At 39.2% G+C, this 23,664-nt stretch overlaps 1 protein-coding gene across 4 annotated transcripts in view; it reads right to left on the bottom strand.

The window, feature by feature from the left end:
* Positions 1-17,009, bottom strand: part of SORBS2 (sorbin and SH3 domain containing 2) — a 209,404-nt gene extending 192,395 nt beyond the window's left edge. Inside the window, exon 1 of one of the 4 annotated variants that reach the window (XM_082608349.1) lies at positions 15,946-17,009. The gene's annotated coding sequence lies outside the window, so the exon portion shown is untranslated. The remainder of the gene's footprint in view (positions 1-15,945) is intronic. The other 3 variants (XM_082608346.1, XM_082608347.1, XM_082608348.1) reach the window with 3 other exon arrangements.
* Between the last annotated feature and the right edge of the window lie 6,655 nt (positions 17,010-23,664).

Below are 23,664 nucleotides of genomic sequence, written 5' to 3'. Positions count from 1 at the left end.
TAAATACAGTAAATGGCACTTCAAACTATAATTTGGATTTTTATAATAACCACATAAAGAAACAACACTGACAAGGAAAGGAGAATGGAGAGACACATGGAGGAGAAGGAAGGACAAGGCTAGACTGGAGTGAGGGGGACCGTGGGGGAGGTGCACTCACATTCATGAGTGTCTGGGGTCGTCTTGGCGCCTGGTGCTATTCAGTGCGGCAGAGCTCTCCTTTCATATGTAACATACTACAGGGAAAGTCTGAAATTGATCATTATATTGACATTTTTAAGGTCGGGGGAGTTCCATTCACAGAAGGCCATAGATACAAAAATCCAAACGTGTCTTCAAGCATTAGCCCGGACCTGGAACTGCAGACACATCAGCCTACTCCAAACTCTCTAGCTATTCGGCTTATCAGAGGGAATTCCAGATTATGCCTCCTTGACCCAGTGCCCCTTCCCCCATCCTCTGAGGAGGCTCGATCTTCTGCTTCCATGTTGGAATGTGCTCTTACCATGGGAAGGGGTGAGGAAAGAGGGTTTTCTAGAAGGTAGAGGAAACTGAGGAGCTGCCAGATCCCTCCCACATTGGGGACTTCACAGGCCCCCTCGACATGATGCAGGGATCTGGGTGATGGTATTCTGATGACCCAGGTCCTGCCCGTGTGGGGTATAGGAAGGGTATGGCAGGACTCATGCATCCCAAGGGCCCCAGCCTGGGGAGAAGCTGCATTTCCTCCATGCAGGAAGAGATAGTAGATACCAGTAGAGATACCCCACAGTAGCTCAAACTCGTTAATCATCTTATTAAGTCCATTGCGTTTGATGCACAAAAGGCAGGAGTGTTCACATATGATGAATAAAAGTGCAAGTCGTGTGCAGGGTTGGCTTTATGGGCCTGTGACCTGAGCATTTACACCTGACCCTGTGCCTAGAAAGGCCAGGTGCTGGGTTTAATACTCTGTATTCATCATCTTGAAATTATCAATAATTTTTGAATAAGGGGTCTAGCATTTTCACCTTGCACTGGGCTCTGCATATTGTACGGCATTCCCTTTTGTATGAAATTTCAACACAGATAATCAAAGTCTCCTGAAATGTCCGAGACTCCGGTCTCATATCTCACATCCTTAAGAGATAAAAGATCAAGGTCAGGGGCAGCGTTCTTCCTGTAGTTTACACCGTCCTCCTCTGTGAAATCCTTGCATTTAGTCTCACCCTCCTTCTCAGTTGTACTTTATACCAGAGTAGAGGTTTTAAAATGGAAATCTTATTATTTCACTTCCCTGCTTGAACTGTTTCAGTGCCTTCTCGTCTACCTGAGTGTGAAACAGTGATGCCACAATCTTGCTCTGGTCTGCTTCTCCCTTTTACTTTCTCTCTCTCCATATCAAGCACCCTGCGTTCCAACCACACCCAACGACTTGACTTTCAGTCCTTAGAACATGTCCTTCTTGCTTCTGTGCTTTGGCACATGCTGTTCCTCAATCATGGGGGCTCAGCACATTCCAAAGCAAGAGCCCACATATTCTTTATACCCTAAACTCTTCCTCAGTGATGCCTCGGGAGCTCCTGCACAAGCAAAGCAGATCCTGTGCATGTCCTCCATCTCTATGAATGCAATACCACACTGAATTAGAATCACCTATTTTTAAGACTGTTGAGCAGTCACTGTTTGAGACACATTCCAAACACTTAGAAGAGTTAATTGTTATATAGTAATCTTGACTATAAAACCCTCACTTTTCTCCCTGACCCACCACTTTCATTCATGCCTATTGTTCTCTTGCCTCAGATGTTGAAACTCTCTATAACCACTTCTTGCTCTTTTCATTTAATTTGATAGACTCTTACCAGGTGTATCTTTTTTACACATAAACATAAGCATTACTTTTTCCCATTTAAACTCCAAGGATAAGCTGGGACGAAGTGAGAGAGTGGCATGGACATATATACACTACCAAATGTAAAACAGATAGCTAGTGGGAAGCAGCCGCATAGCACAGGGAGATCAGCTCGGTGCTTTGTGACCACCTAGAGGGGTGGGATAGGGAGGGTGGGAGGGAGGGAGACGCCAAGAGGGAGGAGATATGGGGACATATGTATATGTATAGCTGATTCACTTTGTTATAAAGCAGAAACTAACACACCCTTGTAAAGCAGTTATACTCCAGTAAAATGTTAAGAAAAAAAAAAAAGGAACTCCAATGGTTCTCTTTTTTATCTAAAGATTTAATCCAAACTTTATCATAAGGCTGATCCTGAGGCTGGTGGTGTGGCTACCATTCCTCCTATGTTTTTGATGTGTTAGGTGATATGCCAGTCATTTACCATAATCCCATTTAATCCCAGTGTTAATCCTCAGAGGTGAGTGCTATTATCTCTGCTCTGAAGGTAGTAAAATAGAGATCTAGAGAGGCTGGGGGTCCTGTCCCCACATACTCAGCAGTCACAGGGCTGGAAAAGAAATCCAAGTCCGTGTGACTGCAGAGCCCATGTGCTTGCCCCACCCCACGCTAGGGTCAGTTCTCCCTATGGTTCCCTCATTCCAGACCCACTAACCCACCTCCAGCGTTCTCTCATGCCCACTCTTTTGTACATGGTGTTCTCTCCATCCAGAACCTTGCACACTTCTGAGATCATCCAGGGAGATCATTCACACTCTATTCTGAGTGCTTGCTTACCACTGTATGGGTATTTGTGATGCTATTTGGTCATCATTAGCTTCCCCTCCCTCAACCCTGAAGACTGTGAACAGCTCTCAGGAGCTAAGACTCTGGCTAGTCACCACTGAACTTGCACAGCCTGGAGAATCACAGCACATGCCTCTCTACTTAACTCATTTATATAAAAATGATTGCAGGGCTTCCCTGGTGGCGCAGTGGTTGAGAGTCCGCCTGCTGATGCAGGGGACACGGGTTCATGCCCTGGTCCGGGAAGATCCCACATGCCGCGGAGCGGCTGGGCCCGTGAGCCATGGCCGTTGAGCCTGTGTGTCCGGAGCCTGTGCTCCACAACGGGAGAGGCTACAACAGTGAGAGGCCCGCGTACCGCAAAAAAAAAAAAAAAAAAAAAAAAAAAAAAAGATTGCAGACTTCCCTGGTGGTGCAGTGGTTAAGAATCTGCCTGCCAATGCAGGGGACACAGGTTCGAGCCCTGGTCTGGGAAGATCCCACACGCCGCGGAGCAACTAAGCCCGTGCACCGCAACTACTGAGCCTGTGTTCTAGAGCCCGCGAGCCACAACTACTGAGCCTGCGTGTCACAACTACTGAAGCCCGTGTGCCTAGAGCCCGTGCTCCACAACAAGAGAATCCACCGCAATGAGAAGCCCACGCACCACAACGAAAAGTAGCCCCCGCTTGCCACAACTAAAGAAAACCTGCGCGCAGCAGCAAAGACCCAACTCAGCCAAAAATTTTAAAACTTTATTTAAAAAATGATTGCTAATAATACTTCCTAACACTTCTTGAGCATCTTCTACATGCTGGGCCCCATTCTACACACTTAACATGCATAACCCAGTTAAACCTCAAAAACTCTTTGAGATAATTTATCTTTTTTTTTTTTTTTTTTTTTTTTGCGGTACGCGGGCCTCTCACTGTTGTGGCCTCTCCTGTTGCGGAGCACAGGCTCCGGATGCGCAGGCTCAGCGGCCATAGCTCACAGGCCCAGCCGCTCCGCGGCATGTGGGATCTTCCTGGACTGGGGCACGAAGCCATGTCCCCTGCATCGGCAGGCGGACTCTCAACCACTGCGCCACCAGGGAAGCCCTAATTTATCTTTTTAATCCTTATTTACTTTTCCCAGGAAAATTAAATTGGTAGTGCTCCTAACTTCAATAGGAAAAATAACTTTTGCTCAATACCAAACTACACAAAGTAACTAATGTTGGTCTAATAGGCCAGTGTTTGTTAATTTGCATTATTTCTTCTCAATAACTGCATTTAGACTAGTCAAATACCATATCTTTTTTAAATGAATAAAAAAATTAAAAATTATTATTTTCTTTTAAAATTCATGTGTGAGATGAAAGGAAAAAAAATGATGGAGGCAGTTTAGACATTTTGACCTAAGTATACTTAGCAACCATGTTCAATGACTTAAAAAAAACAAAAACAAAAAAACACATTTTCCGAAATGTGGATATTTTCTGTAGAGTGGCTAAAAAGACATCATTATAAACTTTTATTAATTGAACATGTTGTAGTCAGAAAAATGGCTTCAATGGAGGTAATCTATAACAGAGGTAATAATATAATATTAATAAAGGAAAGATAGTCTCAGGCTTTATACAGTCATTAGTCCATTCCTATCTTGAATTAGACTACATCTGAGGTCCTGATTTGTTCCAGATTTTGCCTCACTTTTTCCTGATAGCTAGAAGAGTATTTCCAACTGCCCACTAGGCATCTTCATCTAAATGTTTCCAACAAATGTGTCAAGTCCAACATATCCAAACTCTTTTCCCCCACATAAAAAACAAAGCATAAAGGTCTTCTCCATTCCCATTTTGGTTAAAAGCATCACCATCTACCCAGTTACCTGATCTCCCTTGAATTCCATACCTTTTAACAACCTAAATTGATCAATTGCTGGATGAGCATTATAGAGTCCCTCTGAGATTCATGAGTCTTAGATTTCAAAATATACCTTGTAGAGGTGACTAGGATCCCACTGAAAAGCCTCAGTAGCTATGGCCCTTCAAAAAACACGTATGCATGGCGTCAGAAGACATTAGAGGACTCAGGCTAAGTAACTGGACCACACGTTAGGAGGAGAATCTTATTATAAACTTCCAATCCATGAACAGCTGAAAACGGCAGTAGTGGTTGACATTTATGGAATGCTTCTCGATGTCAGACAATGTGCTATGTACACTACACAACATACCTAACTTTAATGCTCTGTGCCTTGCTTATGCTCGTTTTAGAGGAGAAACCACATTGCAGGGAGGTTTTTGTACCTTGGTCTATTTCTCAGCAGGCGGGTTGCAGAGCCAGGACTCCCCCCCGCAGCAACGTGTAAGTCCAAAATTTATGCTTGTAAACACTGGCCCCCAGCCTATGACACCCCACTTCCTATTCAAAGGACTGGATTGGAGAAGTCTCACCTACATCAGTCGTTCAAAGTCAGAGAAATTTATATGAATAATTTTTAAAATGTGTCTCTGGACATTTAGAGCAAGGACGTAAAGGTGGCCAGAGTGTGAGCCAGGGCTCTTCCCGATATGCCCTCGCTCCTGACTCGCCCCACTGGCTTTTATTTCACCTTTTGTGCCTCCTTGTTCATTCGCCACTGTGGATAAGACAAGGCTGCCACTCCATCTCACGTGCACACTGGACCTTACCCATACTACAGTGTAATAAGACTGTCCTTTGAGATTTCCCTTCTAGCTGTCAGGAGTTGATCTCATTTCTCAATTCCCGCTCATGGTACCTAGGTCCCAGCCTCCCCGGCTCCCTTGGAGGCTGGACTATCCCTTGTCCTTGAGTCTTCTCTCTCTTTGCTGCCCCCTCTCTGAGGTCTTGCTCCTGGAGAAGCCCTACTTCCTCTAGCACCTTCCTTCTCTCCTGCTGGTGCTTTCTCCATGGCTGCAAACAGGCTAAGCTCTTTGCCAAAACAAACAAGTTTCTTCATTTTTCTCCCTCCCTCTTTGATTTTTCTTTCTACTGTCTTATCTGGAGTCTTCTCCATTTATTTTCTAGTTGTACCTGTTGCTTCCACATCCTTAAAAACATTCTCACTTCTTAATCTTTGGATGCGCCTTTATCCCTGCCCTGGAATGAAATGCTTCTCAAAGTCAACAACTGACCTATATGAGTAAAATACGATAGGCCTTTCACCTATCGTATTGGTGAAAGGAAGAAATGAAGAAGCTCCATTTCTTCTTTTTTCATGTAAAATGGTGATGATAGTACCTACCTCACAGGACGCCTGTGCAGATTACATGACATGTGAAAGCAGTGAGGGGATGCTAAATAAATTAGTTAGTGGAGTAAAACAATTCAGGATGCCTACAAAGCTTACTTTTGCAAGCTATTATCAAAATCCGACCCCATTCAAGACCTAATTCAAATATCATTTTCTTTAAGTCATCTTCCCTGATCCCCTAAAAAACCTCCCTTTCCTGAGCTAGTTATTACCATCTTCTAGAACTTTATCTCTTAAAACAGTTAAAGAACTTCTTTATCTACATCATATGACAGTTACTTTTGGGCATGTCTTTTGAAGAAATTATAATAATTAGTGTTCCTGTCATCTATTTTACTAAATTGTAAACTTTCTTAATGGCTTTCTGTTTCATTTTCTATTTTTCATCTTTTTATCCATGCTAAACACATAGTAGGTCCTTGATGAGTGTGATGTATGTGAAAAAGAATGATATGAAAATTCAAAAATTATTTTAAAATGTACAACTACAACTTTGATATCTGTATTTGGGTCTGGTCTCTCTTTACATTGATCCCAGAACTTAGGATCTCTCTCATTCTCTGTTTTCCCTATCAAAGCTTCTTTTCAATATCAGATAAAATCAGAAGCCAGCTAACTTATATGAACATACCAACAACTGAGACAGCAATCTTCAAAAGTCTGGAAAAAAACAGACTTAGAGAATCTTGTCAGTGTATGGTCAAGCCCAGCTGCAGGGACAGGTGACTCTAGATATTCTGGTCCACTTAGCAGTTATGAACTTGTGGTTCTGATGTGTTTGTTGGGCAAATATAGTTTGAGGATAGTTTTAAAATCATTTGTCCCTGGCATTATACTTGTCAGATGCAATTCTGATTTTATTTCCTTAAAGAACGCACTGACCAGTTAGTAATCTGACCTTTTGGGAAGTGACATTTCTCAGTGTCAATCAACAACGGGCCATTCTGTTTTGTTGGCCGGATAAAATACTCTCTCTCTGTGAGATGCATTACATAGAGTGTGTACAGATTTTTCAAGAAATGCTTTACTTTTGGTTGGAAATCAGAACATGTGACTTTTCCTAGTTTCTCCTGAACTTAAAACTCTTTTAGTTGAGTGACCCTACTGGGGGGGTCATTCTTGGAGGATTGGGGTCGTCCTGTTAAGCTCCTGTCCTCTCCACCCCACAGGCTTTATCTAGACCATGGAAGCCAGCACTTCTTCTAGGCCAGGTTAGAAGCAGATGCAGTGAAATGACAGAGGAGTCTGGAGACGAGACAGTTCATAAATGGAACATTCCCCAGGAAACTCAAGTTTATCATCATAATCTTTTAGTTCTTGACAGCTGCAAAGTTAAATATGAGCATCAAAAAGAGTGAACCAGAGTTTCCGGGGTATGTTTTCCCAATTCATTCCAAAGGAAGTAAAAGTTTAGGGTTCCAAATGATCATGATGTGTTAATACACCACATAATAATATAGAGAGCAAGTGAAATTATTTTACCAGAGAACTGTCCATACGAGGCCCTGAGAGGATATTTGGGACTTTGGGTCAAAAGGAAGGTGATTTTCAAATTAAGTTATGGCTTTGTCATTTACTTTTCCTTATAAAATGAGATTATTTATGGCTTTCTCATTTACTTTTCCTTATAAAATGAGATTATTTATGGCTTTCTCATTTACTTTTACTTATAAAATAAGATTATTTATGGCTTTGTCATTTACTTTTACTTACTAGAGTGATGACTCTCCTCTCTGCTGCCAATAAATCTAAAAATTAATTTAACATGTATTAAAAGCACTTTGTGCACTTCCAAAAGAAGGGTTTTTTTTAACTCAAGAAAAAAGTCATATTAATTATATAAATTGGATATGTTAGTCTTCTAAAATTAAATTTATGATGGAAAGGAAGTCAGTGATATAATCAGCTTTTAGACCACAAATCATATTAAAAAAATCATGTTTCTATGTAAATTCATTGTCAAAGAATTCAGGATATATTACCAGTCATCTGAATTATTGATCTAAGAAAACCCTTTTCCCAAAACAGATATATTTTCAACAAATGAGTAACAGTTTTTCCAGTAAAGAAGGTAACTGTGCTTTCCCACATTTTTATTGTTTCCTTGATTGTCAGAGAAAACAAACATGTAGTTAACTTGTTCAGGAGGCTAAATTCTGGGGAAAAAGTCTATAGTGGCTTAAATGAGCTGGATCATTTTTGGTTGTGTCATGATTTCCTCTGTTGAGGAAGTCTGATGTCTGAAAAAGGATTGCTCTGACATTTAGCTTTGTGTTTTATCAATACATGAAAAGCATACTAACCAAAAACAAAGAGTAAAACTATAACAAAACAAAACAACACATGTTTAAGGATTTGTGGACTGAATTAATTTTCTCATGATGGTTACATGGAATTACATACAGTTTTTATTACCTTGACTCCATTTCTTTTCCTTGGTGCCAATTTTATTTGTTGACATTTGATTCAGCAGCCTACTCTTGGGTTAATCATCCAGACTCATCTATTGCTGGCCATTCCCATGACAAGATGATGCAGGTAAAAGTAAAAATAAAACACTATTGCTCCCTCATGGAGTTCACTTTCATATGGAAAGATTAGATACATATAGAAAAAACTTCACTAAAATGAGATTTAAAAAAAGAATATAATTTACAAAGTGATATGAGAGCATCTAAGAAAGAGCAACTAAATGTGCTATTCATTCAGTCCCTCTTTGGGAACTAATTTAAGATCACGTTCTGGAAAATTCCAGTTCAAATACCTTTAAAAGCTTTGTAAATTCCCAGATCCTTCACTGAAAGGAAGCTTTAATATATGTAAAGCTCTTGGGATAGTAGCTAGGACAGAGTAAACTTCATGCAGAGTAGCCAGATACAGAAGCAACCTAAATGCCCATCAAAAGATGAATGGATAAAGAAGATGTGGGGTGTGTGTGTGTGTGTGTGTGTGTGTGTGTGTGTGTGTGTGTCTGTAATGGAATATTACTCAGTCACAAAAAAAAGAAAGAAATCTTGCTGTTTGTGACACATATGAATGGAACTAGAGGGTATTATGATAAGTGAAATAAATCAGACAGAGAAAGACTAATACTGTATGATTTCACTTACATGTAGAATCTACAAAACAAAAAAAATAAGTAGACATCACAAAACAAAAACAGAGTCATAGATACAGAAAAACAATAGGTGGTTGCCAGAGTGGAGGAGCTGAGGGGAGGAAAAAAACAAGTGATGGAAATTAAGAGGTACAAACTTGCAAAATAAATGAGTCACAGGTATGAGATGTACAGGATGGGAAATACAATCCACAATTAAGTAATATCTTTGTATGAGGACATAACAACAAAATATTAATATCTGTAAGGCTCTTCAGATAGTAGCTAGCACAGAGTAAAGTATATAATTTTTTCTTATTAATATCTTTTGGATTGAAAAAATCAAATAATTTTTTTCTGTAGTTTATTGAAATCTTGTTATTCAGGTTTTCATTGTTTTCTTGAGTTTAATCAAAACAGATATTTTGATGGGCCTTGGAAGGTCTCCCAATTCTTACAGTTTTTAATTTGAAAAGATCTCCCAGATGGCTACCTTTTTCTACACTGAATTCTCTGTTTAACTATATTCTAAAGCCTTAAAGTAAACCTCTTAAATTTTGTAACTCTAGGTTTTAACTTTTCTCTCTTTCACTTATCTAAAAAGGAAAAAATTACTCTTTAGCGTTGATCATATTGTTTGATGAATGTGATGATAACCTGAGACTCTAAGGAAGTTAAGAGTAGAAACCAAATATTTTTGGTGTCTGAATTATTCACTAAATGATGTGTGTCCTTTGAGTTTTATCTAAGTTTCTGGTTATATTTCTCTTTATATCATTGTTAGAAATATAGTGCTTCTCACCAGGAAGACTATATTTTATTTTTAAAAATAATAGTGTTTTCTAAAATCTTCGTCTTTTTTTCCTTCTCCTCAGTTTCATGACTTCCAAAAAAAAAAAAATCAGAAAATCTTGTCAATTACCATTTGATCTTTAAATTCAAGCAACATCTTGTATCTTGTAATCCATGTGTTGCCATTAACACAACATCCAGGGGAAAACTGTGAGCCGTTCATTCATTCCACAAATACTGACTGAATATTTAATAGAGTGACTTGTTTGCTATGTGCCTACAAGGTTTCAGCTGCTATTGTAAAGCAAGCTGAGTTTTCCCTGTAACTTTAATTCTGCCCAAGCAATCCGTACCTTTTCCTGTACTTGCTACTCTCAGGATCTCCCTTTACTTAAACTGGTTCAAGCCGGTGCTCGAGGTATATCAGACAACACAAGTCTATTCACGCTGTTCCAGAAGAACTCAGGGGTTATAAAATTTTTATCTTCACTACTAGTAATGCTATGCCGTATACGTCTCCAAATCTAGATATTGATATTTAATATCAAATCTAGATATTAAGTTATTTATCCCCACAGGATATAATAATATTTACTGTACTGCAATTATATATCTGACAGATTAAGTATACTTGCTTCAGAAAGTGCTCAAACAGCTCACCAGATGACACAGTTAGCACCAGAACAGCTGAAACTGTTATCTCTTTTCCTTTGTGAACTTTAGTACAGAGAACTGAAATCATTAGATGTGAAGGCATCCTGATAATCTACGAAATAGCTCACTTTTAAACAACCAAGTGTTGCTTTCTTAAATTTTTTTGGTTAATAGCGTAAAGTGAAGGAAAACCTTATAAAACATTAAGATCTGATATTAATAGGATCCAAAGAGGCAGAAGTAGCTGACGTGTCCATAGGTGGAGGATGAGGCCCCCACAGTCAAAAGCTTAAGCATGTTGCTTGCCATCAATGAGGCTGTTGTCTCTACCAATGGTCACCTTCATGGAAGACTAAATGTCTCTGAAGAAGTTAACTACCCCTGACTAGAAGTAGGGACAGGGACTTTTCAGAGGAGGACAGAATGAACATTTATACTAATGCATTTTCTCCAGCATGGCCAATTATTCCTTAGAATGTCTCATTTGCATATTTTTTGTGTGTATACATTTAAAAAGTTCCCCATTCTTCATGCCATTCCCTGCTTAGACTCTTAAGGATTTTTGTAACAAGTGCTCTTGGTTAGAAGCCTATTTTTGCTACAGTTTGTTTGGATTCCTTATGGCTGATCCTTAAAGCCACATTTGTCTCTACAGGATATGGAATTGAGTAGAAGATCAGGTTTAGAGCCTGAGAGGTTTATGCTGACTCTCATGTTCAGCCATTCCTGAAAAAATTGATCAGGAAAAGGAATCTAAAAAGGAGAAGTATTTCCACATGGATTGGACTAACTTTCCTACCTAAAGCAGAAGATACAATTCATTATAAGAAAATATTTTTGACATGCAATTTACACCAACCGTTGAGGGAACATCTCAAAGGAAAGTTAGAAGAATTGAATGTCTAGGTTATACAAAAAATCAAAAATTTAAAAAGTAGGCAACTGCAAATTAAAGAACCAAAATATCACTAAAATGTTCAAATAACGTTCTTACTAAAAATAAAATTTCTTTAAATTCTAACATGGAGAGAAAAAATTTAGGAAATATAATGAGAATATGGCTAGATTTTTTTTGTTTTTTGAGGTAGGAAAATTTTCTTTGAAAGTGAGATCTTTGGTTAGAGGTAGGAAAAGAGAAAGTTTTCTGGATTTTTGTTCAAATAATGCTTTTCAAAGGTGCAGAATTAATGCTGGATCTATGCATACCAGACCTGTATGGGGAAGAGGAAACTACTGTCTTTTTGGCTAAAATTCCTGGTTGGCAAAACTTCTGTTTTGAAGACTAGGGTAAAGTGTAATATAGATCTACATGGATATATCATGTTGCTGAAACTCAAAATAAAACCTTCTCTTTGCTGGTTCTCTGTCATTTATTCAAATAAGATCATCTTCAGTGAGCTTAAGCTGGAATGAGGTTTCTTATCCATTAATATTTAGAACTCAATAGTTATAGAAGTGTTCCCTTGTAGTTAAATGTATATTTCTTAACTTTTTCAGAAATGTTGTAAAGAGATCTTGAAAATCTCCATATAATTCTTTGCAGTGATAAGTTAGAATTTAATAGACATCTATGATTAAATTATTTGAGGAACTTTTAAAATATTATCTAATACAATTATGTACTACTATACTTCATTATAAAATGCAACAAGAGCTCACTCATTTCATCTGAATGTCAACATAGTTATATATAGTTTAGGCCTTCAAAATATTATAAATTACTTAAAATAGAAAATCTTAAAAACGATGCAGAAATACTATGGAATCATGTTTCCTGAAATCTAATTACTATATACAATTTAAAATAATTGATTAAACACGATTAGTCTTTAAGATGCATAGAACCAATTTCAACTTTAGCTATTATTAAATTAGCATGTTATACATTAAAATCAGCTGGAAGATAGTCAAAATAAACCTTTAAAGGACAGCGTGACACTTAAGAGTTGCTATATATCTTACTTTGATTATAAAATTCAACGCTGGAAGATAGTGTAAAAGTGTCCAGAAATATGAATTTAAATGGTTTACTAAATATTTTGCTTTCTAATTCTTAACATCTGGATATTTAAAATTTCCTAATCTTTGCTTACTTTATGTACAAGAATTCATACTATATTAAGTCCAACTTTTGCTTTTTAGATGGATATCTTAGAGATGAGGGATTATATAGTTATTAATTCTTAATGTAATTTTTGATACATTCTTACTTTTTATTACAACATTGTGATAAATTTTCCATAAAAAGGGTATAAAAATTTAGGCTTTAAAAAAATAATAATCATGCCATCTAATATAGAAAAACGAGTGGGAAGTCTCTACAACCAAAAGCATATCTGTATCAAGAGTGATACTAACATACTATTCTCTCCGTCACCCAGGAACTCAAGTTATGGGGAAGTATAATGTAACCAGTTATTACCAGTAACCTTTCAGGTCTATAAGGAAAATCAGAAGAAATTCTCCTATTGTAAACTTTATTTTAATCCTTTGGTCTCTTTCCAATTCATGACCTCTACTTTCCTCTGGCTTACGGAAAACAATTCCGTAAGTAACTTTTTTATAATCAACAGCGAATCAACATCAGTTCACCATTAATTTTAAATGACCTGATTTTAGAGCACATTTCTAATAGGGATACTTATTGTACTTATTTTCCCCTGCAAATTTTATAATAGCTACAAATAGAAAAACAATATCCTCTAGATATTAAAGCTTCTAAGCTGGTTTTGTTTAAAACGTATATGCTGTAAATTTTTCCTTGAGAAAATTCTGATATATTATAGGACATTTATAGCTTTTATCCAGTTGTGATCTTGAAACTATAATTTCATATCAAGGAAATTAAAGCCTCATATCACTGTTTGTATATGTTTTGAGTTTCTCTGATCAAATGCAGTATAATAGATAATAGGACTTCTTTTTCGAGATCAAGCCTATATTTACGGTAACTAATAGGAAAACAGTCAAGTCCGAGGTTACCAGTACAATGTCTGAATGCCAAGTTCTAGACACTGGACAAAGTACAGTCAGAGGTCAGTAAAACTCTGGAAGCCCATGAGCAGAGACAAATGCGCTATGGTGCAATAACCAGAACTACAGACATAAGATTCAGATGTAGCCGAAGCAGAAGGCGAGGAAGTGTCTGGGGAGACATTCTAGTTGGATTTTGAAGGATGCATGGCAGTGGCTGCCGCTGCGGGGGAGATTTGAAGGAAAAGCCTATATAGAGGAGACTGGCTTTGCAAAAGTTTGGTATAGTGCGTTTGGGAAATTACAAAGTATTTGCTATTGCCAGCAGCTGAGTTGGGAAGTGGCAGAAATTAAGAGTACCTAAATAGATAAAAGCCAAGGTTCAGAGTCTTGAAGGATAGGGCTTATAGCTCTGCGTCTGGTTCTCAAAATTGTTGCATTAATAACTACGTAGATGTGTGGTGCAGAAGTGCACTTACAATGCTAATCTTTCATAGCATATCACCTTAAAAGGTTACTAATGGCGGGAAAAAATTACAGGTATAAAGTTTGTGTGTCACTCTTCCCAGTGGGGCTGACTCCTGTCACATATGGTGCCACCACAAAGGCAACAGGGTACAGCCTTCGGTATTTTTCCACACTTGGTTCTTCTAAAAGCTCCCCCAAGAAAAACTGAGGCAAAATCATTTTCTTGCTGCAGGACTTTTCACTGTGTTAATTCTAGAAATTCCTTTTGCCGTGTAAAGCTCTGACAGGAATTAAATTGAAGAGAGACTTTTTCCACCTTTCCTCCTGCTATAGCAGAATCACTTCCTTGGTTGATATCTTTACTTATAAAATTTGACTTAACGCTAGGTCTGTTAGTTCAACTTTCCTTTGAAAGTTAAACGTAAGTGAAGTACCATGCTATCGTTTCACCATTTTATCCTACCCAATGTCTCACACACATGAATAGACAATATTCCTAGTTAGAGCTCTTATTATTAAATGTTTGGAGATGATTTTCTGGACTGAGATTGCTTGTACCTTGAATTTTTTGAATATTTTTATACCTTGAATATTGATGACATTAGAACAGAAGTTTTGAAAAATATTCCCCCCATGCTTTATAACTGTCTTATCTGAGGGCATAATGACATTGCTGTATTTGTGAAACAGGTGCTGTGTGCTCATATGTAGCAATGAAAAATATATTATTCTACTTAAAAGGTGACTCCTATGTCATCCATATATTGGGTAAAAAGAAAAGAAAAATATATTTCTTAGAACTAGATCTTAGATCCTATTTATTTTATATTTCACGGTAGATTTCATCTTTAGCACATAGAGGTTTTTATTCAAAGTTTTCAACAAAATATTTTTCCCTAAATATTTTCCATAGGATTCTAAATGATCTGACGTTTCTGGTAGACCAACAATAGAACTGATTTACGTAAAACCGAAATGTTGCTGAAACAATTTAATCATTATTTGGTCATTTCCTTACCAGGAATTTTGATTTGACTGACCAATTTCAATCCACAGTAACAGCTTTGTTCCTAAGAGACTATAAATCAAAGAAACACTCAGTAAGGAGCAATTCCTACTGCAGTTCAAAGTCTGTGCTATTATCACGTAGTGATGGACAGCAAACATCCATTGCAAATATTAGTACATTTGTTGGAGGAGGGTCGTGTTTTTGGTTTCACTCTCTATCTCTGAAACCTATCTGCTTATGAGAAAAGTTGTGCAATAAAAGAAGTTTTACCGACACATACTATAGCTATGCTTGAACTCAATGCAGCGATTCACTTCCTTTCTTTGCCTGGATTCCAAGCCAGGGAACAACAATGAGGGTGTTGTGCTCTGGGCTAGCATGGCATGCATGATACTCGGAAAGGACGTGTGAGCAGCTTCCAGTACCTACACTATTTGCTTTACAACTACCCGCAACTAAATCAAACAGCACACCACGACTCTGTGCTCAGAGTACGCAAGGGCACAAGCCACTGGCTCTTATGACCTACATAGGGAACGGAATTCCTTAATTTAAACGTATATAGAGGTGTGTTAAGAGTTAAATACATCATTTCGGAGGCTTAAAAATAAATGCTTCACAATTTTCGAGCTGCCGATTTTCCATGTAATTCTCTGAATGTATGTCAAAGTGCAGGTCATAAAAGAATCCATTGTTTCTAAGGGAGAAAGATTGTTGCTGGTTATGAAGGCTGTCCAGAAGGACAAGCCATCGTGGTTTGTTAAAACAGCAAATATTTATTTTAAACCCCAAGGCATATTAGTAATTTTTTAAAAAATCATTACAATTTCTAGAACCTGAACTTACTGAAACAATTCTAAGTCTCTGACACTATTTTGTGTATGTGTGTGTGTATGTATGTGTGTGTGTGTGTTTGTGTGTATGTATTTCCTTGGCAAATCCAAAGAACACAATGATTGTAAATGTTTAGGTTAAGTTTTGCTCGGAGTTATTGTTATGCTGTGCTTGAAAAAGGACAAAAAAGCTTACCTCTGTCAGTCAAGTGGCTACACAGGGACCTCCTTCTCAGCCTCAGCTTCAGCATGCAGGCAGATGCTCTCTGAGCCAACAATCTGTTAACAGGAAGCAGGTAAACCCGAGAGTGTCCGCCTGCGTTACAGTCCAGTGCCCATCCGAGCACACACCTGCTTTTTCAGACCTGCCACTCATATGCTACAGCCACGCACAGGACCTGCGTTTGCAGACGAAAACACCTCCTTTGGGGTCACTCGTTTTCAGGGTAAGCAGCTAGAGAGCTGCTGAGATAACACTGCAGGGAAGGCGAGCCTTCCCAAGACAAAAACCTTTTCTGCTGTCTGATAGCAGATATGCAGCATTATCTCTCTGCATTCCACGTTCTCAAATCAGCTACTAGGAAAGGCAGTCGACAGCTCGTCCAAATGGCAGCTGGCAGGCATGCTTGGCTGTACTAATTGTATACTAACATGCCCACTACTTCTCTCTTCCCTCAATAGATTTTTTTAAAAATGCTTCTTCCAGGGTAAAGCTCAGCGGAATATGCCACACTGTTTTCCATAAGTAAAATGGCTGGTCCTCCCAGCACTGCTGCAGACAGCTCATTGGGTTCCACTGGCTTTTCGTAGTCATAGCAACAACCAACAGACAGACTTAGCAAGCATGGCTGATCACGTGCAGTGCACGACACAGCTTGTTAATTTCTTTTCACGAAACTCATCATTTTGGGAAGAGGGTAGCTTCTTTTAGCGTACTCAATATTTCACTGATAGTGCAAGTGCTCTGAGTTTTCAACTTTCAGGAGGAACTTTTGTTATATGAGCCAGTGCTTCATGTGAAATTTAGAAAGGGAAGCCCTTCTCAATAGATAGATTCGGGTCTATCCAGTTTAATAACATGCAAATCACTGTAGAGACAGTAATTGGAACCATTGTTAAAACAGCTTCCACCTTCGCGTCATAGCGTAAAGGAGACTGGCAAATGTGGACAGTTATACTTTATGTTTTTCAGTGATAATCTCGTAGCCACTTAGCTGAAACAAAGCCCTATGGCTCATTATATATGGCCAAAATAACCAAAGATGTTACCTATGGATCCATGTATTTAATTATTTTAATACACTTTTTATGTACTACAGAATTTAAAATTCTAAAAATTCCTATTGTTTCCTACTGCAGAAAATGATTAACTCAATTATAATTTATTTGTAATATTAAAATACTTTAGGAAATCCAAACCAAATTAAAAATGCTTTGCTTTAAATCTCACCTTTGAAGCAGGAATAGTTTTGCTTCCTCAGTTAGATGGATCACATCCCACCCTTCCTTAAAATTTCACCTCTTCAGGGCATTTCTCATAATACATACCATTAACCATTTATACTTTCTGCAAAATCCCCACCCTTTAGTACTGTCACCAGTCATATTCTGTTTGATATATTTTCAAGACACCATCCCATTTATTTTTGTTTCTAGCAACTTGACTGAAATCGTTGTATTAATACTTTGGACTTGTAAACATAGATACTTCCTTCATTTGCTGGTAGTCATCGATTTACTGTTTTGTGAGTGTTGCATTTCCCTACCCATGTTAGGACTCCTGCTTCAGTAGTAATTCCCTAACTTTACTATGCATAAGAATCTGTGCATGCAGATTTGGGGATCCCATTTTCCTTCTGTCTCCAAACAGATTCACAATTGGAGGGTTTGAGCCTGCTCAGGTTAGCATATCTGCTGAAGAAAAGTGGGTGGGCCTTTCCCACTCCATATTGTTTTCAGCCTGCTCTGACTTAAGGTACTTTCCCTTAAGTTATTCTGAGTTTGCTACTCTTGAACTTGCCCCTGCCTTCAATGTCAGCCTCCTATTCTACTCTGCATTCCCCAGGTTTCAGCAATTTTGAATGACATCCCATTTCTTGCTTCCTTGCCTTGCAGATGTTCTTGCTTCCTAAAAGCTTCTCTGCCAGATCCCATCCCCCCCAGCACCTTTTGCCTCCATCCCAATCTGCCTCCGACTTTATCTTTCAACACCTTGCTTAAACAGACCACCTCACTAAAGACAGCCACGGGCGGAGTTTGTAGGGGGCTCCTCTGTGCCTCCAGTGTACCTGGAATCTACCTCTACTATTACACATTTGTCATGCACCGTAGATTATTAGCAATTTTCCTTTCTTGTCTGCCTTCTCCACTGCTCTGTCTACTCCCCAAAAGCCAACCTGGTCCATGTCTTATTTGTCATACTTGGAATATTCTAAGTTTTCAGTACATTTTGAAGGAGAACCTAAAACACTGTCTGAACAGGTGCTGAATGACTGGGTAGTGTGAGGTCTGGGTTTTAATTCATCTTTTCAATACCATGCATTATTGACTTATTATAACTACAGAAGAATTTAAGTGATTTTGATTAAATGTTGGCATTTTTAAAAAGTTATCAAGAAACATCCTAAGTTCCTATGGTGTTTTAGGGTAGCTTTTCTTTTCATTGTATGTTTGAAAATGTCTTTATTCTACCCTTGTACGTGATTGTTTGGCTAGGTTTAAGAATATTTGGGGTCATTTTCCTTTGGAATTTTGAAGGTCTTCTTTTATCTTGTGTCTTCTTGCCCTGGTACACCGTCAACTATACTCCACTGAAGAAGAGAACTAGAAACTGCCCAAAGCTGCTCAGGATTAGAAACTGGGAAGCTGGTAGGAACTGAGACAAATCTTTTTGCTTCCATGGTGTCTCTCATGGTACCTCTGTTCATCATTATAAATCACTCTGTGTGGCAGGGGGTGGGGACTGGGGAGGGATGGATGAGTGTTCTTTGCATGCTCTGGCTTCATCACCTACCCCAAGCCTCTCCTCTCATATGTAACTCTGGCTGCCATGACCCATCACTGTTGCTCTGGCCCTCTGGTTCTGCTCTACCACATGTAGAGCAGACTTTTTTTCTCCCTTCTAACTTGTTCATTGCTAAATACAGATTCCCAAGAATCAAATATGATCTTCCCACCTCTTCTTTCTGAGCCAGAGGAGATACCTCGTAAGTTGCCAGCAGCTGTATACCTGGACTGCCCTAAGTCAGGTTCCAATCCTTGATCCCATCAGCTAGGGACACTTGGCATTATATAGTTTTCAAATATTTGCCAATACAATAGGTGCAGAGTAGCAGCTCATTATCATCTTAATTTGCATTTCTTTAATTACTGATGAAATTGAACATCTCTTCATGTTTTTTTTTTTTTTTTTTTTTTTTTTTTTTTGCGGTACGCGGGCCTCTCACTGCTGTGGCCCCTCCCGTTGCGGAGCACAGGCTCCGGACGCGCAGGCTCAGCGGCCATGGCTCACGGGCCCAGCCGCTCCGCGGCATGTGGGATCTTCCCGGACCGGGGCACGAACCCGTGTCCCCTGCATCGGCAGGTGGACTCCCAACCACTGCGCCACCAGGGAAGCCCTCTCTTCATGTTTAATGGTCTTTTGCATTACCTCTTCTATAAATTTCCTGTTCATACCTCTTGCCTGTTTCTCTATTGAGGTTTGTTGTCTTAATGTAGAATTTTAAACAAAATGCCATGAAAGGTATTTTCAAATTTTTTATATATTTAAACATTACAATTAAATTTGTTACATAATTAAAAGTTAGTAAGTTACCCATTGATATATAAAGGGGAAACAGTAATCCACTGCTAATTGTTTTGGTTGTTATTATGCAGAATGTGGGTAAAAATCCCTGTTCAGAATTTTTTTTCGGTATGGAAGTATATACTACCACAACCATGATATAAGAATGATTTTCTAAGACAAAATCTAAAGTCATATAAATCACGTCCCCCTAAAATGTTGTCAGCAAAAGTGCCTTTCCAAATAAAGATTACTTTTATTTTAAGAATAGCAAGTATCATGAAAGAAAAAGAAAGGCTGAGGAACTGTTGTCTGCAATGAACATGTATTGCTTGTAAAAAATGGAAAAGAAAAAAGGCTGCGGAACTGATATAGATAAAACAGATAACTGATGTAGAAGAAAAGCTTGCGGGCTCTAGAGTGCAGGCTCAGTAGTTGTGGCACACAGGCTTAGTTGCTCTGCCGCATGTGGGATCTTCCCGGACCAGGGCTCGAACCCATGTCCCCTGCATTGGCAGGAGGATTCTTAACCACTATGCCACTAGGGAAGCCCCATTTTTCAAACTTTTTATCTTGAAAACAAAGAACTTCAAACTTACAGAAAGATGGAAAGAATAATAAACTAAGTTGGAAATATCCTTCACCTAAGATTTACCAGGTGTTAGTATTTTGCCACATTTGTGTTAGCCCTCAATAGATAGACAGAGAAATAGGTAGGTAGAATGACAGATATAGATGTACACAGGTTATATAGGTATAAATCTATCTTCTATCTCTTGTTATAAGAGCTAAATTATACCGCAAACACACACACATAAGACATTATTACGCATTATTATTCTTTCTGCTGAACCATCTGAAAGTAAGTTGCAGAGCCCCTGGCCCTTTACCCTAAATACTTCAATATGTGTTTCCTAAGAACAAAGACATACATTTTTAAAACCATAATATAGTATGAAATGGAAACATCACTGTTATATACCATACAGTCCATATTCACATACACCTATTGTCTCCATGGCAGACTTGATGGCATCTTTTTTTCAGATCTAGTGCCCAAGCCAAGATCACACACTGTTTTCAGTTTCTCTCTTTATCTACATCAGTTTATCTAAATAAATAAATAAAAATTTTTAAAAGTTTGAAAAATGAAAAAAAAAATGAGAATAAAATAGTGTTCAGAACAAACACAGGTTTAAGATAAGATTACTTGATGAGAACATTTATCAAAGTTAAAAGTAAAGTTGATAAGTTATAGACTAAGATGATGATGATGATTAATATTATGAAGGGGCTATTTCGGTAGAGAGTATTAGAAACATTTTGCACTTTCTTATTTATTTATTTATTTATTTATTTATTTATTTATTGGCTGTGTTGGGTCTTCGTTGTTGCACTCGGCCTTTCTCTAGCTGCAGAGAGCAGGGGCTACTCTTCGTTGCCACACGTGGGCTTCTCATTGCGGTGGCTTCTCTTGTTGCGGAGCACAGGCTCTAGGCGGCCGGGCTTCAGTAGTTGTGGCACGTGGGCTCAGTAGTTGTGGCTCACGGGCTCTAGAGCGCAGGCTCACTAGTTGTGGCACATGGGCTTAGGTGCTCCGCAGCATGTGGGATCTTCCCGGACCTGGGCTCGAACCCATGTCCCCTGGGCAGGAGGATTCTTAACCACTGCGCCACCAGGGAAGTCCCATTTTGCAGTTTCTTGAAAGAAGTTTGATATTTCCCTACATTTACGGCTTATACGGATATAAGCCACTTATCCCTTGGTTCCCATATTGAAATCCTTCTTTTTTTTTTTTTTTTTTTTGCGGTATGCGGGCCTCTCACTGTTGTGGCCTCTCCCGTTGCGGAGCACAGGCTCCGGATGCGCAGGCCCAGCGGCCATGGCTCACGGGCCCAGCCGCTCCGCGGCATATGGGATCCTCCCAGACCGGGGGGCACGAACCCGTATCCCCTGCATCGGCAGGCGGACTCTCAACCACTGCGCCACCAGGGAGGCCCTGAAATCCTTCTTAATCCGGCTTCACTGCTGTAAAAATTCAGCAGGATCACTGTTGACTGAAGCAATATATTCTCCAGTCACACCTACCCCTGCAGACTCCACAGCTGGGTGACAGTCTTCCAAGGGATCCTGTCCCTGATATAGCAGAGAAGTGCTTTGTACAACTTAAAGAATAGAACTTGAGCATGGTTTGTTTAATGGGGTAGCACAGACTGTTATAAAGCTTAGACTGAATTTTCTAATTCCTAGCAACACATAGAATATGCCAAAAGCTCTTTCTAAATCTTGCATAATTAGATATGTTAGCAATAACATGAAAAATGTGCTGTTAAATGGGACCAAGATGGGAAGTGTGACAGCTACCTTGGATGGGATTAGAAAGAGGCTTGGAGGACCTCTGTGAAGCAAATGGGATTTATTTCTAAGATTCCATCTTCCAAGAAACATATGCTGGGAAGCCAACTGAGTCACAGGCTATTAATCAAATGCCTTCATATCCTCTGAGGAAGTCTGACCTTGATTAGGATCCAGAATGACCTTTATAAATGAGAGATACCTGAAACCAAAACAAACCCAGCAGAGTGAAAGCTTTATGGAAATCCACTTATTGAATGAATTTCAAATGAGAAAACGATTACTGAAGAACAAAATCTTGCCAGAGGGCAAGGAATAAGAATATAAATGTCAGCTACATAAAACTGTTTTTAAAAGCCGAATATGAAGTGAAATCTATTAACACAAAAATACCGTATGTGCACCACAGAAGTAAATTTCATTCGTAGTTACCAGAACCCACTAGAAATTCTGTATCCCCTCTAGATTAAGAGGAAGAGGAAACTGTAACAGAAGGTACAGAAAGAAGATTTGGTCAGGCTTCAATCCAGAGAACTTGGTCTTGCTGGCTAATAATAACAACATTGTTTTAAACATTTCAGGTTTATCAAGCTCTGGGCTTGCAGATGCCTATAACATCAGGAGCTTTCCAGAATGACTTTATCTGAAAATATCCATTAATATGTGTCAGTACCAGGTGGCGGAAAAAATTGTAGTGTTAGCCAATAACAAAAGAAAAAGCTAACCTACAATGAACCTTCCACACTCCCCAGTCCCCCAGCCCTGGTAACAACCCCCCTGACAAACACACACACACACACACACGCAAATGTATCTTGCTTCCCCCCGCTGCCCCCCAGAGAAAAACACACTTGGCTTTTATTAAGCCCACAGGGTGAGAGATTCTTTGAGCCATATAGAAAAAGCTGCACTGCTTCCAAGGAATTTGATTGTTTATACTTCATAATGATAAGCTTAAAAAGCTACCTAGAAGGCTTCCCTGGTGGCGCAGTGGTTGAGAGTCCGCCTGCCGATACAGGGGACACGGGTTCGTTCCCCGGTCCGGGAAGATCCCACATGCCGCGGAGCGGCTGGGCCCGTGAGCCACGGCCGCTGGGCCTGTGCGTCCCAGAGCCTGTGCTCCGCAACGGGAGAGGCCACAACAGTGAGAGGCCCGCAAACCGCAAAAAAAAAAAAAAAAGCTACCTAGAAAGAGGAGGCTGGTGGCTTTTACTGTCCTACAAGGGGCTGTGCTTTGTTCTCTGAGAGGCACTCTGACCAAATTAACAAAGTATACACAAGGGACCTTTTCCGCTTACTATTGTTTCCTATGGAAACAGTGGCTCCCAGGTACCTTGTGGCGACGTGGCATAGTGCCTGACTCCACAGAAAACCATCGGGCTCTGCCGTCACCACATTATTGAATTAGTAACAGAACACATCAGCCTCAGCAAACAACGCCTGGAGAGAAGCACTTTAAAACAAACGCTGTTGGTTTCACCTGAGCCACTGAAACAAATTATGATGCACAAGGTGAAACTTGGCAGCCTCTGTAAACTCTGAAGAGGCAGCTGCCAAAGCCCTCAGCAGCCAAATGCACAAATCTCAGAGGAATGAAAATTAGAGTGGGTCACCCTTTGCCCTTTAGAAGTACTTCTGATGCAATTGTTCAGTGAGATTTATTCATCAAAATGAGCAAATAATGAGGTCTGTGTAATACATGATTTGGTACATGTTTTAGAATCCAAGTGTCTGATACCAAATGAGAAAAATGTTGAAAACAAACAAACAAAAAAC

Source organism: Mesoplodon mirus, assembly GCF_964341445.2.
Source record: "Mesoplodon mirus genome assembly, chromosome: 20".
Taxonomy (NCBI): domain Eukaryota; kingdom Metazoa; phylum Chordata; class Mammalia; order Artiodactyla; family Ziphiidae; genus Mesoplodon; species Mesoplodon mirus.
This window is presented reverse-complemented; position numbering and strand designations above follow the sequence as displayed.